Genomic DNA, 17141 nt, shown 5'->3' on the forward strand with positions numbered 1-17141 from the left:
TGCATCTCTCCTTTTTTTAAAAAAAATTTTCTAGTCTTGTTCACAAGATTTCTAGACTGCTCAGATTGTTTTTTCTTTAAGCATGATTTCCATCCTCTGTTGCCATCTTAGAGTGGCTTCTGTTGATTAGTATTCACTGTATGGAAGGGTCCCCATGTGTCAGAAAACGTAAGAAGAAAGAGACTTTCAGAGTCTTTTTTGAAAAGTTTTGTTTACTAGTAGTCTTCTTTTCAGTAGAGTCAGTGATTAAGAATGTGGGCCATGTGGCACAAAAACAGACACATAGACCAATGGAATAGAATAGAAACCCCAGAACTAGACCCACAAACGTATGGCCAACTCATCTTTGACAAAGCAGGAAAGAACATCCAATGGAAAAAAGACAGTCTCTTTAACAAATGGTGCTGGGAGAACTGGACAGCAACATGCAGAAGGTTGAAACTAGACCACTTTCTCACACCATTCACAAAAATAAACTCAAAATGGATAAAGGACCTGAATGTGAGACAGGAAACCATCAAAACCTTAGAGGAGAAAGCAGGAAAAGACCTCTCTGACCTCAGCCGTAGCAATCTCTTACTCGACACATCCCCAAAGGCAAGGGAATTAAAAGCAAAAGTGAATTACTGGGACCTTATGAAGATAAAAAGCTTCTGCACAGCAAAGGAAACAACCAACAAAACTAAAAGACAACCAACGGAATGGGAAAAGATATTTGCAAATGACATATCGGACAAAGGGCTAGTATCCAAAATCTATAAAGAGCTCACTAACCTCCACACCCGAAAAGCAAATAACCCAGTGAAGAAATGGGCAGAAAACATGAATAGACACTTCTCTAAAGAAGACATCCGGATGGCCAACAGGCACATGAAAAGATGTTCAGCGTCGCTCCTTATCAGGGAAATACAAATCAAAACCACACTCAGATATCACCTCACGCCAGTCAGAGTGGCCAAAATGAACAAATCAGGAGACTATAGATGCTGGAGAGGATGTGGAGAAACAGGAACCCTCTTGCACTGTTGGTGGGAATGCAAATTGGTGCAGCCGCTCTGGAAAGCAGTGTGGAGGTTCCTCAGAAAATTAAAAATAGACCTACCCTATGACCCAGCAATAGCACTGCTAGGAATTTATCCAAGGGACACAGGAGTACTGATGCATAGGGGCACTTGTACCCCAATGTTCATAGCAGCACTCTCAACAATAGCCAAATTATGGAAAGAGCCTCAATGTCCATCAACTGATGAATGGATAAAGAAATTGTGGTTTATATACACAATGGAGTACTACGTGGCAATGAGAAAAAATGAAATATGGCCTTTTGTAGCAACGTGGATGGAACTGGAGAGTGTGATGCTAAGTGAAATAAGCCATACAGAGAAAGACAGATACCATATGGTTTCACTCTTATGTGGATCCTGAGAAACTTAAAAGAAACCCATGGGGGAGGGGAACAAAAAAAAAAAAAAAGAGGTTAGAGTGGGAGAGAGCCAAAGCATAAGAGACTGTTGAGAACTGAGAACAAACTAAGGGTTGATGGGGGGTGGGAGGGAGGAGAGGGTGGGTGATGGGTACTGAGGAGGGCACCTTTTGGGATGAGCACTGGGTGTTGTATGGAAACCAATTTGACAATAAATATAAAAAAAAAAAAAAAAAAAAAGAATGTGGGCCATGGTCAGACAGACCTGGTTCAAATCCTCCCTCTGCTCTATGACCTTGGAACTTTGAGCATATTTCATAACCTCTTTAAACCTTAGCATCTTTACCTGTAAAATGGGAGTAATACTAATAATCCCAGGCTATCGTAAAGAACACACGAGCAAAGGTATATGCTGTGTTTAGTGTAGTGTTTAGTGTTTAGTGTAGTGCTGTCAGTAAGTCTTAGCTGGTATTATAGATTGAGGGCTAGGCTTAGAAGAGTAACCCAGGAATATTGTCTGTGTTGAATTCAAGTGATCTGCAATAGATTTGCCCTCTAGGGGATAAGGGGTAAGGGTAAGAGTACAATGGGAGTCTCTTAAGGTTCTAGTCCCGGGTTTGATAGGCTCAGTCCCTTCATGGAGTACCTAACAAATGGGCATGTAATGATTTGATCCGGAAGCCCTTAGAGAATGAAGGTGCATATACTTATATGTGAATTCAGCAAACATTTACTAAGCACCTGCTGCTGCCAGGCGCTACTATGCAGATGCTGATGATAGAAAAGGAAAATAGGTCTTTCTCTGTCTTTTTGAAGCTTATATTCCAACTGTGGGACCAGTATGTAAATAAATAACTGATATAACATGATAAGTGTTTTAAGGTATATGCAAAATGCCCTAGGGCATCAAGTGAGTTGGAAGGAAGCCCATTCTTGTTGATACTTTATCTTCAAGGGTAAGAATTTTCTTATAGGAGCATTAGTCCAGTGATTACTTTGATATTTTTTAGTGTAGATTTATCCTTCAAACACCAAATATATTTCAAATGTAAGTAAGATTTGGCTGTGTAACTGAAAGCAGCCTGCCTTTAAACTTTTCAAATACTATTATTTATCCAAAATCTATCCAACTTAAGTAAATAGAAGTTATAGGCAAATTCTTGGCCTGCTGATTTCATAAAGAACACCCGTAGCTTCAGTGTATAAAGGGGTTTCTTAGTTCATCAGTGTATGTGTTTTCCAAATTATTATTTATGCCCACGGGAAATATTGTTGGCATTTGGGAAGAAGTGAGTGTAATATCAGGTAGCATAACAATACTGTTAACTGGTAGAATAATGATTGGATGTTGACAATTGGAATATTAGCTACTGTGAAACACTATCTAATGGAACAATGCTAGGAAACTGTGTGTGTGTGTGCACACACTTCTGTAGTTTATATAAAATATTAAAATACATTGAATATGTATTTATAATTTATATCATAGTATAATCAAATCCCTGTATCATATCATTATGTGGAAGAAATTATTTTTCTCATTTTGCAGATGAAGGCACTAAAACTTGCCTGAAATGATGTGAAACTAATAAGTGATGGAACAAAAACTGAATTTCAAAGCCTTTGTACTTTTCACCTTTTTGTGTTGAATACAACTGTTTCTCACTTAACAGGATTCATCATACAATAATTTAAATTTTACACATTTGTTATCCAAACTTGAAGAATTTGAGCCAAACTCTATGCACCCCTCTACCTCAACCTGAGTCTTTCTAGTGCCAGACAAAGTGAACAAAAAACTTTGGAAGTAAAAAAAAATCTAAAGTCTGGCAGTTTGCTTATATTTATGTTTTTAAAGTTACTGCTTTTCCATTTTCAACTGTTTCAGCTGTTTTCAGCATACTAGCTGTACTTAATAAAGAGATCAACCATTACTTACTTATAAACAAAGCATAACATTTTAGCTAAAAGTTGAGAAAAATACCTACTAGTTGAGACATTAGTGTTACTATTTTGTTAAAACATTTTTTTCTCATACAAACATGTAGTGAAGTTTTAAATTCTTAAAAGTACTTCTGTTATAATATTTGAAGTACCATTTGTTTAAGGTGCTGTATACCTCCTATTTAAAAAAATTGTATTTTGGAAACCTTCAAATATACAAGGTAGACAAACTAGTATAATGAACTCCTAGGTAGCCATCATCGAGCTTCAGCAGTTACTAACTCTGGGCTAATCTTGGTTCACTGATCTGCCCCATTTCCATTTTTTCTCTTCTGTGTGAAACTAAGCAGGTGTCAGATATACCATTTTATTTGTAAATATTTCAGTATGGTATTCTAAAAGATAAAAACACTTTAAAATGTAGTAACCATAATTTAATTATCATACCTGAAACTTAAAGTTAATTCTAAATATTACTAAATAATTAATGTTCAATTTGCCAATGGTTTCTCATAAGGCTTCTTTTTGCATTTGTTTGAGTCAGGGTCCAAATGGTGTCCTTTATTCTTATTAATATGTACTTTGCTACATATTGCTGATGGGGTCTTGGTGGCATAGTTTAACATGTCCTTATCTCCTGTGTGTTTTTTATAAAGTGGTAGAGTCTAGAGACTTAATCAAATTCAGATTTCCTTCCTTCTTTCCTTCCTTCCTTTCTTTCTCCCTGTCTCTCACCTCCGCTTCTCTTTCTTTTCCTCCCTTTGTTCTCCCCATCCTCCTCACTTCCTAATACATGAATGGTATTTCTTCTCTCAGGAGACATATGTGGTGGTTTTTCTTTTTTTGATACTAGTAGCTGTTTTGCCTCCATACTTGAATTCATTAGGAGTTGCACAGGATGATATTTTAATTGCCGCTTTATATTGATTTATTATCTGGAATGAGTCTACAAAGAAAAACTCCCCCTCATGTACTATTTGTTTAGCTAATTGTATAGTTTATATGAAAGAGTTTGGATAAATGCTTCATTCTTTATTCCTTTCTGAATTTTCATTTTTATTTTTTTAATTTAAAAGATTTATTTTTTTATTTTTATTTTTAAATATAATTTATTGCCAAGTTAGCTAACATAAAGTGTTTACAGTGTGCTCTTGGCTTCAGGAGTAGATTCCCATGATTCATCGTTTATATACAATATCCAGCGCTCATCCCAACAAGTACCCTCCTCAATGCCCATCACCTGTTTTCCTCCTCGCCCCACCATTAACCCTCAGTTTGTTCTCTGTATTTAAGAGTCTCTTATGGTTTGCCTCCCTCTCTGTTTGAAACTATCTTTTTCTCCTCCTCTTGCCCCATGGTCTTCTGTTCAGCTTCTCAAATTCCACATGAGTGAAAACATGGTATCTTTCTCTGACTGACTTATTTCACTTAGCATCATACCCTCCAGTTCCATCCATGTTGCTGCAAATGTAAGATTCATTCCCATTGCCAAGTAGTACTCCATTGTATATATATACCACATCTTCTTTATCCATTCATCAGTTGATGGGCATTTAGGCTCTTTCCATAATTTGTCTGTTGTTGATAGCACTGCTATAAACGTTGGGGTACATGTGCCCCTATGAATCAGCACTCCTGTATCCTTTGGATAAATTCCTAGTAAATTTCAGAATTTGTGATAGTAGGAGTCATTGGGGAAATTTTGACATATTTAAGCAAAGCATCTGGAGAATATAGAATAGTTATAGAACCAAATCCTAAACATGAATTGATAAACTAGCAAAAATGGAAAATTGGTTTTGAAGGAATATGAAAGTGTTAATGATTATAGCTGTTTTTAAAAAATGTTTATTTATTTATTTTGAGAGAGAGAGCATGCACGAGCTAGAGTGAGCAGGGGAGGGAGCAGAGAGAGAGAGAGGGATAGAGAGAATCCCAAGCAGGCTCTGCTCTGTCAGCACAGAGCCTGATGTGGGCCTTGAACTCACAAACTTGAGATCTTGAGCCAAAAGCAAAAGTCAGTTGCTGAAGTAACTGAGCCACCTAGGTGCCCCGATAGTAGCTCTTTTTAAAGCAAACAATGTGTGGTACTTTGAGAAGTACACCTTCTATAAGAGAGTATATCTTTATGTGTTTAGTACACTCTTAGGTATGCAGTGATGAAAAGCATGGATTCTGAAGCCAAATTTCCTGTATTTTAATTTTGGTTCTTTACTTACTGGTGTAACTTTGGGCAAGTTATTTACAGTCTGCATGCCTCCATTTTCTTAATTTTAAAACAGGATAATAATAGAGCCTTCATCATCGGGTTGTTGTTGAGAACTGAATGTGTTCATACATGTTAGGCCCTTATAGCTGCGAACACAATAAATTCTCAGTAAATATTAACTGATCCTCTTGTCAATAGTTTTCTTTGCTATTATAGTGGAAAGGAGGGAGGGAATTTCTGATACTTATCTTTAATCCATGTCATAGTTTTACCTTTGAAATATTTTTTTTCTCATCCATTTTAAATATTCCAGCCTTCTTGAAGTCACACTTATGACCCTTACTGAATTAAAGTGTCTAGGCATTGCACATCAATGTGCAATAATGTTGCACGTTGGTAACATCATAAAAAGAGAAACAACCAAATATTATATGTCTCTTGCTTATACCTCTGTTACACATCTAAATAGTATTAAAATTTAATTATATATATGGTGGTGTTTTCTACTGAACTGTGAACCTTATGAGGGGAGAGACTGTTTAATATAGTGCTTGGTTTTAGTTATGAGGCCTAAGTCCCTAATATTTGCTCATTTAACTACATTAACATTTCATTTATCAGGTTTGCCTAATAATATGCTTTCCAAGTTCAAAATAAGTGCATTTCCTAGCTATATACTTCAGAGTTAATACTGAAGTATATTATAATTCTGTATATATAATTCTGTAAATATTAGAATTTTATTTATTTTTAAACTGTTAAGTTGGTAATTTTTCTTCTAAGTATCAAGTCCTTTTTAGTCTTCTTAAACAGAATGTTACTTATTACTATGCATACTATTTATTTGGATCGTAATATAGTGTATCCTTGAAATTAATGTATGCATGGGTTCTATGTCAAATATTCTAAGGATGCCTTATACAGTTTTTCTTCCCATTGTGTCATAATCTCTCATTACAATCTACCAATTTCTTTCTGCTGTTGTTTCTTTCTGTTAACCTCTAGCAGTCCTAGCTCCCCAAATTCAGATTTAATGCTTCTGATCAATGCTTCTCCCTGCTGTGGATTGATTTGACTACCAAGTTCATTAGAACTTTTTCTACAATAAGATTTTAAAAGATCTAAACTGAGCTTCAGGGCATCTTCTCAGAGTCAAATGCAGAAATTTAGCACGTAGATGATGTGGCATCTATTTCACTAGCCATGTAACTTTTTAATTTACTCTTTGACATTGTTGAGGTTGTCATTTATGTGTGGCCTCTAGGCAAGTGAGATTATATTATATTAGGATATGAACAGAAGAATGAGGTGCTGATCTTCAGTGTTTCCATGCTGATACAGAGTTGGGATTTCTGTTCGAACTCCTGTACTCCAAAGTCCGTTTTCATTGCTCTTAGAGTCACATGTCAAGAAAGTCCATACTTGAATTATTATAGTTCTTGAACATTATATGGTATTACTGATTGTTTTTTATTTACAGCACGAACTCTCTGTCTTATTTAACTTAAAAAATGTTTTTAGTTGTTTTTGAGAGAGAAAGAAAGAGACAGAGCGTGAGCGGGGGAGGTGCAGAGAGAGGGAGACACAGAATCCAAAGCAGGCTCCAGGCTCTGAGCTGTCAGCACAGAGCCTAACAGGGGGCTCAAACCCAAGGACTGTGAGGTCATGACTTGAGGCATAGTCAGACACCTAACCGCCTGAGCCACCCAGGTGTCCCATGTCTTATTATTTAACTTAAAATTTTTTTTCACACATATGGATTGGTTAAATATCTGATGGATAGGTACCTGTTGAAGATATATATTATTATATATCAGTTATTATCAGTGAGATTAATATCCGCGATATTATCAGTTACACGGATATAAGTCATTTGATAACATGCCCTTACAATGTTGGGGTGTGCATTTTAAATGTTTGTTTATAGACCTTGAGCTGAATATATAGGTCCAACTATATATAGGAAAAAATTGAATATGCCTAATCTACATATAGTTTGTAAACTGCTAGGAAAATGTTAAAAGTTGCAAAATAAAGTACCTCTGAGGCATTTGGTCCATTCAAATCCTAGTGTAATAAGTCTTAGAATTGTAGTTTGTTTGGAAGTTAGTACTTCTCAGAGTTACTGCAATGCAGGACTAAATCAGAGGGCGTGTTAATATGCCCATCCCAATATTTGATCCCTTATTATTTCTTTCTTTTTTATCTTTTCCATCCATATAATTTTTCACTACATAAAGAGAACAAAAAATTTAAAAGAGAACATACCTGTTTTACGCAAAAACGACTGCTGCTTTCATACTGTGCTTCAAAGTGGAATTTAATTTGTATTCACTTATTTCTATGTACAGGTCATCTTTAACACAGCTCTCATTGGACTGAAGTGGAAAAATGAGAATTGGAGCATATTTTCATTTTTGAGGTGAGTCCACTTGTAGAGAGATGAGTGTATTTCAAGCTGTCGGCTGTTTCTCAGGAAATTTTGACATTTGCATGTACTCTGAGAAACACTACAGTTACACATGAAGTGCTGAGTGTGAGCCTGAGAGTCCCGGGCTGCATCTAGGGCTTGCCCCTGCCTTCGTGCCCAGTCCTGCTGCAGGGGCCCTTGGTGTGGTGCCCTGCTTACTTGACTTCTTTGTGTCAGTTTGCCTGTTTTTAAAAGGGATGGTGGGACTGTTGACTCGGCTTACCTTCCAGATTACATGTTTTGAAAATAAATTGAGATCATGGATATGTAAGTGTTTCATTAAGAAAAATGTTAGGTAGAGGTATTAAAACTGTCAACTGTCAGTAAGTTCAATGGGTCTTAACAGTTATATGCATAGAATCTTTCTGAGTGTGAAATTTTTGGATGTTACTGTAGCCTACTAGCAGCGGAACGGTAGGAAGACCGTGCCGTCTTCTATATTATTTCTGAGAAAACTGGCAAGCACAAAAAGAAGAGGGGAAAGTAAGAGGAGGAAGAAGCAGCAGAGGAAAACAAAACCACTTGGGTGGCTTTGAAAGTACTGGCATTTTTAGAATTAAAAATTTCTTTATTTACTGGGATGTTTTTGAAGGAATTGTTAATCTGTGGATTACTAAATGCATTTTCTTTGTGTGTGTGTGTGTGAAACAAAGTATTATTAATAATAGTTCAGATGTACTGAATTGTTCACTTTGAAAGGGTGAGTTTTGGGGTGCCTGGGTGGCTCAGTTGGTTAAGCGTCCGACTTCGGCTCAGGTCATGATCTCAAGGTTCGTGAGTTCAAGCCCCGCGTCAGGCTCTGTGCTGATGGCTCACAGCCTGGAACCTGTTTCAGATTCTGTGTCTCCCTCTCTCCCTGACCCTCCCCCGTTCATGCTGTCTCTCTCTGTCTCAAAAATAAATAAACGTTAAAAAAAAATTTTTTTTAAAGGGTGAGTTTTATGGTATGCAAATTATATCTCAATATTTAAATGCATTTTCTATTAAAAACCTGTACACATTATTTTCAATATTTTTATATTCTGTATTTTACATTCTTGATGTGGGGGAAAAAATCTAGTTCTGATTTTTCTCTTCCTTGGGGTTTTAGCCATTCATCTGGATACCCTGGTGTAGGTGATCTGAGGCTTGCTTGAGTAATACTGAGTGGGTGTTTCTTTTAGCTTCATAAATTTGTTTGTTTTGTTTGTCTTCTTAACTTCCTTTATTTCTCTTGTTTTTCTTCAACTCACCCGGCACACGTCATGTCTTTATCTCTTTTTGGGCTTAGGATTTGCACATAACCTTTCATTCTGGGTGTCCCAAATTGTATCCTGAAGCTTTTTAAAGGTGCCAGGATACTATTTAGCAATTGTGGTTACGATATTTCTTCCTAGTAACTATGTTTTAAGAGTATTTCCTTATATCTTGGGAGAGAAATACCGGTCAGATGGTAGTAAAATTAACCGTCTTCCTGCACTCTGTCTTCAGATATTATGGATTCTAGTGCAGTGGCTGTTGCTGTAGCTAGATGATTTGGTTATCTTGTGTCTAACATTGCAGTTGCTGACTCTCTCTGTGTCTTAGTCCAGAAGAAAATGTTAGATTTTTCTCATACAATGTACTTACTCAGTTCCTTGTTGAGTGACTGCGGGGGCGGTGTTCAAGGTCCCTCACAGCCATCAGCCACCTGTCTTTTAATCTTCAATCCGGTTTCAACAGTTTTAATTCTCTTGCTCTAACCTCTAATTTATTGCTTGGCTGAGTCATCTAGCAACTACTTTTGTGCTCTCTTAATACAATTGCCAGTCATATTCTTTTGTATTTTTAAGAAATGTTGTTTGTGACTTACTAAACAACTGGCTTATTTAGTTCCACCTAAAAGTCATTTCTTTGGTTTCCCCCAAAAAAGTAGTTGACCAGTCTAAAGAAACATAATTGTAGAGGGGTTTTACCAATTGCCTTTTTATCTAGATAGTGTGTGTAGACTGTAGGAGGAAAGCCTGTTCACAGCTTTCACCACCCAACACTTGTAAAATTTAGGACATGTAGTCTCTTGAACCTCAAATTTTATAGTTGTAAAGTAGGTATAGTGTTACTGACATCATAGAATTGTAAGGATTGAGTTGAGATAGCATACAGAAAATGCCCAATACAGTATGGAGCACAAATTTGTACTTAGGTAGTTATTGTCATTGCTGGTTCATCCTCTTCCTGCAATTTATCATCATTGTCATGGTTGTGAGATGAAGCCCAAAAGGAGTTTTGTACCAGTGAGCTCCAGACACAATGCAGTATTGATAAAAGTCTGCTGTTGAAATTGTGTGTAGATACAGATTCTTTGATACACCCTTCGTCTTCGTTACCATGAGAAGGTCCAAGCCTAGAGATAGGTCAGCATGTGTAAGATTACTAAAGACTTACAGAAATGGGTTAATTGGTAGCTAATGAGCTGTTTCTGAGAATAGCACTAGAGTTTTAGGAAATACACAGTTTCACTTCAGACTTAGCCCTTGGAAGTAAGCAGTTATTTAAACTGTTTACCTTTGCAGAAACAATACACTAAAAGTATTAACCACTTAAAAATTTTACCTTTTTCAGTATGTGTTTCTGTTTTTTTGATATGATGAAAAAATTCAGCTACAAAATCAGATTTTAAAGAACAGACATATATAGCAATTAATCATTCAGCTTTCTTTTGCCTGCATACAGGCACACTTTATTTTCTTTCATTTTAGAGTGTGAGCATACAAGATGTCGGGATTAGATAACAGCACATCAGGTGGCTTCTTGCTATCAGTTTGGGGATGATTGAAATTACTGACACATAAAATGCAGTGAAATCTTTTTATGCAAGAATACCAGAAAAAAAGATGTTTCTATTTGGAAAATACCCTAGCTCTTTGAATCTTTGGTGTGAGGTTTGCATGAGGTGAGAAAGACCTGAGTGTGTGAAACATTTAAAATGGTGAAAAGTTTGTTTTAAAGTTTTATATTCTGAATTTAACTCTTAAAACTCTTTTGAAAAGGGAATAAATATTTCCAAGATGACAAAGATTCTGTGCAGGGGGATTTGATTAAATCAACAAAAAATTGGGGTAACAAGATTATTCTATCCAAAAAGGATTTATTTCCAGATGATATAAAGACAGGCTTTTAAGATACCATAAGATATATTGACTGAACTTTCTGCCTGAGATGTATTTCTGAAATGAGTAAATGGAATATTTAAATGTCATATGTAAACTTGTCATTTGTGAATCCATTTTTGAAGCAATACTTAACGTCTAATAGACCTTTTGTGCAATTAGAGATTTTCTTAAAAAAAGACTCTCTTATTTACATGGAGATAAGGGAGGTGATGCCGTTTGTCTGTATTTGTGTAGTTATATGGGAAGCGTAGTTATTTTCTGAGGAGGGGTGAAGGCAAGGAGGAGCGTGCTCTATTATAACTTGAGAATGTGGTCACTACGGGGAATATGGTGTGGCGTCCACCACAGTCAGAGACCAGCTAAGACTGATACAGATTTATAGTGTGTCTCATTATCAAGTTTATAATTCTCCTTAGTAAACCAGGAAGCAAATGTAAAGAAGGTTGAGTAGTACTAGGCCACAATGAAGATAAAGTCTCTGCCCTCAAAAACTTCATAGTTTCCTTTACAAAATAGAATGTTCTGTCTTAAAGTCCCCGAGTTTCTAGGCTCCCTGTAGACATGAACAACCTAGTTCCAGTGTATCCTATTGAATCTCTATTTTTTTGATCATCTCCAAGTACCTAGCTCAGTGTTTGGAATGTGCACTAATTAAATTAAACTGGCAATATGGAATCAAATGCTAAAGGGAAAGGCTGTGCTGTTATTCTTTTTATTTTTTTTATTTTTGAGAGAGTGAGAGAGCAGAGAGAGAGGCAGACAGAGGATCTGAAGCAGGCTCTGTGCCATTAGCCCAGAGCCCAATGCAGGCCTTGAACCCATGAACCAGGAGATCATGACCTGAGCTGAAGTTGGATGTTTAACCAACTGAGCCACTCAGGCACCTCTGTGCTTTTATTCTTAATAGTGGCTAACATGATGTAGCTCACCTTTAGAGGAATCACACTGGTCTTCTCCTCAAAAACCATGTAAGCAAGAAAAGAATATAAAGTGAAATACTTAAAGTTATGGGAAAACCATGGAGTGCGTGGGTGGCCCAGTCGGTGATGCATCTAACTCGATCGCAGCTCAGGTCTTGATCTCAGTGTTGTGAGTTCAAGCCCCGCATTGCACTCCATGCTGGGCATGAAGGCTACTTTAAAAACAAAACAAAAACGTTATAGGAAAACCAAATCCAAACCACCAGTCTAGAATTCTGTATCCAGGAAAATTATCCTTCAAAAATGGAGACATAAAGACCTTCTGAGACAAAACAAGGACAACACCGCACTGGGAATTTGTCACCAGTACACTTGCCTTGAAAGAAATGTTAAAAGAAATATGATTTGTAAATATTCTAGTCTGTGGCTTGTCTTTTTATGTTTTTGTGTTTTTTAGCATATTTTTACCGGCTTAAATATTTTGCTCCCAAAGTTTGATATCAAAATATATTGTGCTTTAACTGTTTCTGGAAATAGTATCTCTGAAATGACTATTTTCAGTAAAGCTTACTTAAAATCTTAGATATGGCATGATTAGGCAGTGGGGCGGGGAGTCAGGTTACATTGCAGGACCAATTGCAGACTGCTGACATCACCATGAGTTTCGGAGCAAAAATGGCCTAAAAGTTGTCCTGCGTTGGGCTGAAATGGCCAAATGTCTGTACCTCCACCTTGATCACTCATTGGTCGTGGGCCTCCCTGGGAAGGGCATGACCTTGGACTTGGTAGCTTACTGCCCCTGAGGCAATCCCTCAAAGGGCTGATTGCTCAAGGCTGTCTGCTGACTGTACAGCCAGCAGCTGGAACAAGGAATCATTCCTTGAAGGGATATCTGGGTGGCACCTCTCCAGGTCTACGTCAGATCTGTAAGTCTGGGGCCCATTTTATGTTTGGTAAGAGGCCCTGTAGATCTGGGGCAAGAGGACTCTAATAAATCTGTATATGTGGACAAACCAGCGTTCCCTTAGAAGAGCCACCTGCAAAGCAAAGGGCTCAAAAGCAGAGCTTGGGGAAACAGTTAAAGGAACTAAGTACAAAAAACAGTAACGAAAGTATAAAGTCTTAGATTTGTAATGTTCTTTTGTGTTCAACGTGTAAAGCAGAACTATCAGACTTAAATTTTCACCCAAAAAGGTATGTGCTTTCCTAAAGTAGATATGGTGCCCTGAAGAGACATGCCTGACCTTTGAAATTCAATTAATGACTCAGCACCTGGGAGGATGTTCCTGATTATTGTCGTGGTGCTTTTGTAACATCCTCTGTGGTTCTTTGCCTGAGGAGCAGATTACCTTACCATGCATCAGGAGTCAATTAAAAGGGCCACTGCTGTAGTTTCTGTAAGCTTCATCTCTTGGACTGTTATTAGTTTGGTACAGGACACTGATTAAATTATATACATGCATATACCCCCAAATCGCTGCCTGGTTTGAAAATGGAATCTCTGAATTGGCTTCTGTGTCTGTTTTAAGAGTTATTACCATGGGAATGAATAGTCTGCTTAGTTTTATAGTTGGCATGGTTCTTCCAGGTTAAGTCACCTGTGTTTTCTTATGACCAGTTGGCCACACTAAAAAAAGCAAGTAGTTAGAATGCAAAACTAGTGATTTAGTAGAATTAGCCACATCAATGCTTTTAATCTGTTGATTATTTCCTTTCATGCTAGCCAGCAGGGGTTTCCTCATTTCGGTTTTAAACTCGTCCATTGCAATCAGAACGGGTGGGGATTTGTTATCCTGTGCTGTAGTTGTGAACTTTTCTTCATTTGTTGAAGCATAATAGGGGAGAGAGAAGAAAATGGACAAAAACATCATGATAAAAGAAACAAGGTTTATTCATTTTTAATTTTCTTAATTCTTACTTTTGCTTAATTTTACTGAGTCATCATTTCATATACTTTGCTTTACTGTATGTACATAAACTGTGGTAGTGGATCAGCTGTCTTAAACCTGTAGGTTTCTACAAACATTAATTAAGGTATTTCAATTAGGTTTACAATATAACACAAGAATGAGGAGGGGCGAATACAAGCAAAACAATGAATTGGGGGTAATGATTTGTTGATTTGGAGATAGACACACACATACACCCATGCACGCTCTATTTTGCCTAATGGCCGAACTGGATATGATGAGAGTTTCCTGCTTGGGGTCAGTGCTCCTGTAGCGAACCCAGTTCTGTACAGCCCGAGATCTTTAGAAGTTAAATCAGCTGGGAAAACAATGAGAACCCCAGATGCCACAGGCCTTGTGAGATTTAAACAGTAAAACTGTAGTTACTTGTGTATAACTCAACTTTACACAAATTAATAAGATTTCCTGAGTGGAATGAGGATTTAAGAGAGCTAGTAAATTTCAAAGCCTGAAAAAATACCACATACTGAATTACAGTCTCATCTATTTAATAATTTAAATCTGAGGAGTCACATATGCAACAAAGTTTAAATTAGTTCAGTTCTGGTTATGATACGTCCTCTTTAACTCATGACTCAGTAATCAAAATGATTTTCCATTTAATTAGTTGCAGTTGAAGAGATTTTTCTCTTTTATCTCTACATCATTAATAAAATTATAGGGGTGCCTGGGTGGCTCAGTCAGTTAAACATCCAACTTTGGCTCAGGTCACGATCTCATGGTTTGTGAGTTGGAGCCCCATGTTGGGCTCTGTGCTGACAGCTTGGCGCCTGGACCCTGCTTCAGATTCTGTGTCTCCCTCCCTGTCGGCCCGTCCCCTATTGGCGCGCGCTCTCTCTCTCTCAAAAATAAACATTAAAAAAATTAAAAATAAATAATTAAAATTCCAATCATTTCTGCTTCTAGGATGACTATATAATTTCATTGATACCTAATATAGTACACACTACATAATAGTGTTACTGTAAGTATTTATTCCTTCTTTCAGGAGGCAAGGAGAGGCAGGATAATTAATCACCAACTTGCATCAAATAAATTAAAGGAGAAAGCTATACACTGTCACTTCAAAACCTGCCTCTTATTGCTATTTAACTGTTTTGAGGAATGCCTACTGTATCACTAATGTGTCCAGCACGAAAACATCCTGTATGTGTGTATGCATATATATACATATATATGTATTTTTCTTCACTCCTTGCTGTCACTGTATAGACAAACAGGCTTTTGACAAAACCTGGCACTTCCCTCTTGACTGTTTTTCATAAATCCACCTGGCACGTATTACTGTAGAACTTTTGTTCTAGTTCTTTTCCTGACTTTGGCACATATTTGAATTCGAAGCCAGTGCTGCCTTTTCCAGGTGATTTGTTTGTAAGATGTTTTTTCCTGCTAACCACAGGGACTGTCCCATAGGTGAATATGAAATTCGCAGCCCTCTCCCCAAAACCCACCACTCTGCCATCCTTGACAGTAATGAACCCTCTTCTTTCTTGATGTTTTTCTGTTTGTATTCTTTTCAACTTGTCTGTCATGTGAAAGAAAACAATCCTCCTTGCTTTATCAGGCTCTTCAGTTTTTTTGGGAAATTATCTTTGGATATTAAACTCCCCACGAAGGCTTTCTCACCTTATTGGAAAAGAAGTGGCAATTTGCTTCCTGAAACCTTTTATTTATTCAGTTTTTATGTAAACTGACTGACTCCTCACTGGTCATCCTATTAAAGTCTTCTGATCTTTTATTTATACATAAGTGTGATTTCATTAGATTTATGTGGTGTTCAATGTTTATGCATATACCTGTGCTACTTGTATGCTTTTAGCGTGTATATGTACTTCTGTAATACAGATTAACCTGAAGGGCAGTCTGTATTTAGAGTGTGTGTTTATATCTCTAATACAACCTAAAGGGAGAATTCTACATTTTCTATGAGCAAGTCAGCACACTGATGGGTTCAGGACAGGCTGTCCCAGAATATACCACTTTGGCATAACGATTATTTTGGATTAAAGTCACTTAAGAAACATCCTGTGCCAGAAGGACACTGACCTTCTTCTCTCCCTCTGAAAGCAGGAATTAAATTCTCCGTGTGAAGGGTACCCTCCCTGCACCTGGAGGGTAAAAAGCATCCTTATTTACCAAAGAGAGGGAATTCAAGTCTGAGAAGCTTGTATAAACAAACCTTGTTACTGCTTCCTTACTAATTTCCTACCACAAGCACAAACCCCTTTGTCTTGTCATTTCCTCACGAATGTACTTTTTCTTTGTCTAAAAGATGTAAAAGCTCCTTGTTTTGGTGATTTCTTTGAAATTCATGTTTCTTTGAGCTCCCATATGTATGAATTAATTTTGTTATTCTCCTGTTCATCCGTTTTATGTCAATTTGTTGTTAGACCAGCCGGAGAACCTGGAAAGGGACAAAGGAAAAGTTCTCCTTCCCCTTCAGTACTCACCTGAGACAAATTTCAACAAATGTTTAAGACACTGTTTATTGACAGAGCTTATGAATTTTTAAAATTCATATTTCCCCCCTCATTTGTATTTTTTTTTCTTCATTCATCTCTCAGTTCTTTGTTGGTGAATCAGGGCTGTTGTAATGAGATTTCTACAGGTCTGAAGTCCAAGGTCAGTACCGAGTAGTGGGTAAGGAACTGTGTGACTAAGAGTTGCTAGTGTAACCCCATTGTATAATTTTTGATAAGGTGACAAAAGTCAAAGAATTAATAACGTAAGTGAAAGTGCTATGTAAACTATATACTGTGTGTGCCCACACATCCTCTGAGAGTGATTTCAGTCTTTGCAAAGCTAGTGGTAGAGATAAAGCATGTTGCTGCTGTAATTACTGGAAGTCCCTGTGAATGAACTTGGTTTGGAGATCTAGCAGGTAAGTATAAGATCTGCTGGTTTATCCTGATTTATTGGCGTGGATCCCTGGGCTAGTGGTATCCTAATAGAATGCAGAAGAGTATTCGCCTCGAAGTAAACAAAGTAGATGTTTTTTATGTTCCCTAACAGGATGCCTATGTGATCTTTTATTTTGACATTGAATTTTATTTCATTATTAAATGAATCAAAAT

At 37.1% G+C, this 17141-nt stretch overlaps 1 protein-coding gene across 2 annotated transcripts in view; it reads left to right on the forward strand.

The window, feature by feature from the left end:
• The window catches only part of EPS8 (EGFR pathway substrate 8, signaling adaptor), a 194974-nt gene that overhangs the window by 57923 nt on the left and 119910 nt on the right, over positions 1 to 17141 (forward strand). For both annotated transcript variants that reach the window (XM_086714001.1, XM_086714002.1), the window contains exon 2: positions 7928 to 7998. The gene's annotated coding sequence lies outside the window, so the exon portion shown is untranslated. The remainder of the gene's footprint in view (positions 1 to 7927; positions 7999 to 17141) is intronic.

This window comes from Puma concolor, chromosome B4 (genome assembly GCF_028749965.1).
Source record: "Puma concolor isolate L17-30 chromosome B4, mPumCon1.1.hap2, whole genome shotgun sequence".
NCBI classification, from domain to species: Eukaryota; Metazoa; Chordata; class Mammalia; order Carnivora; family Felidae; genus Puma; species Puma concolor.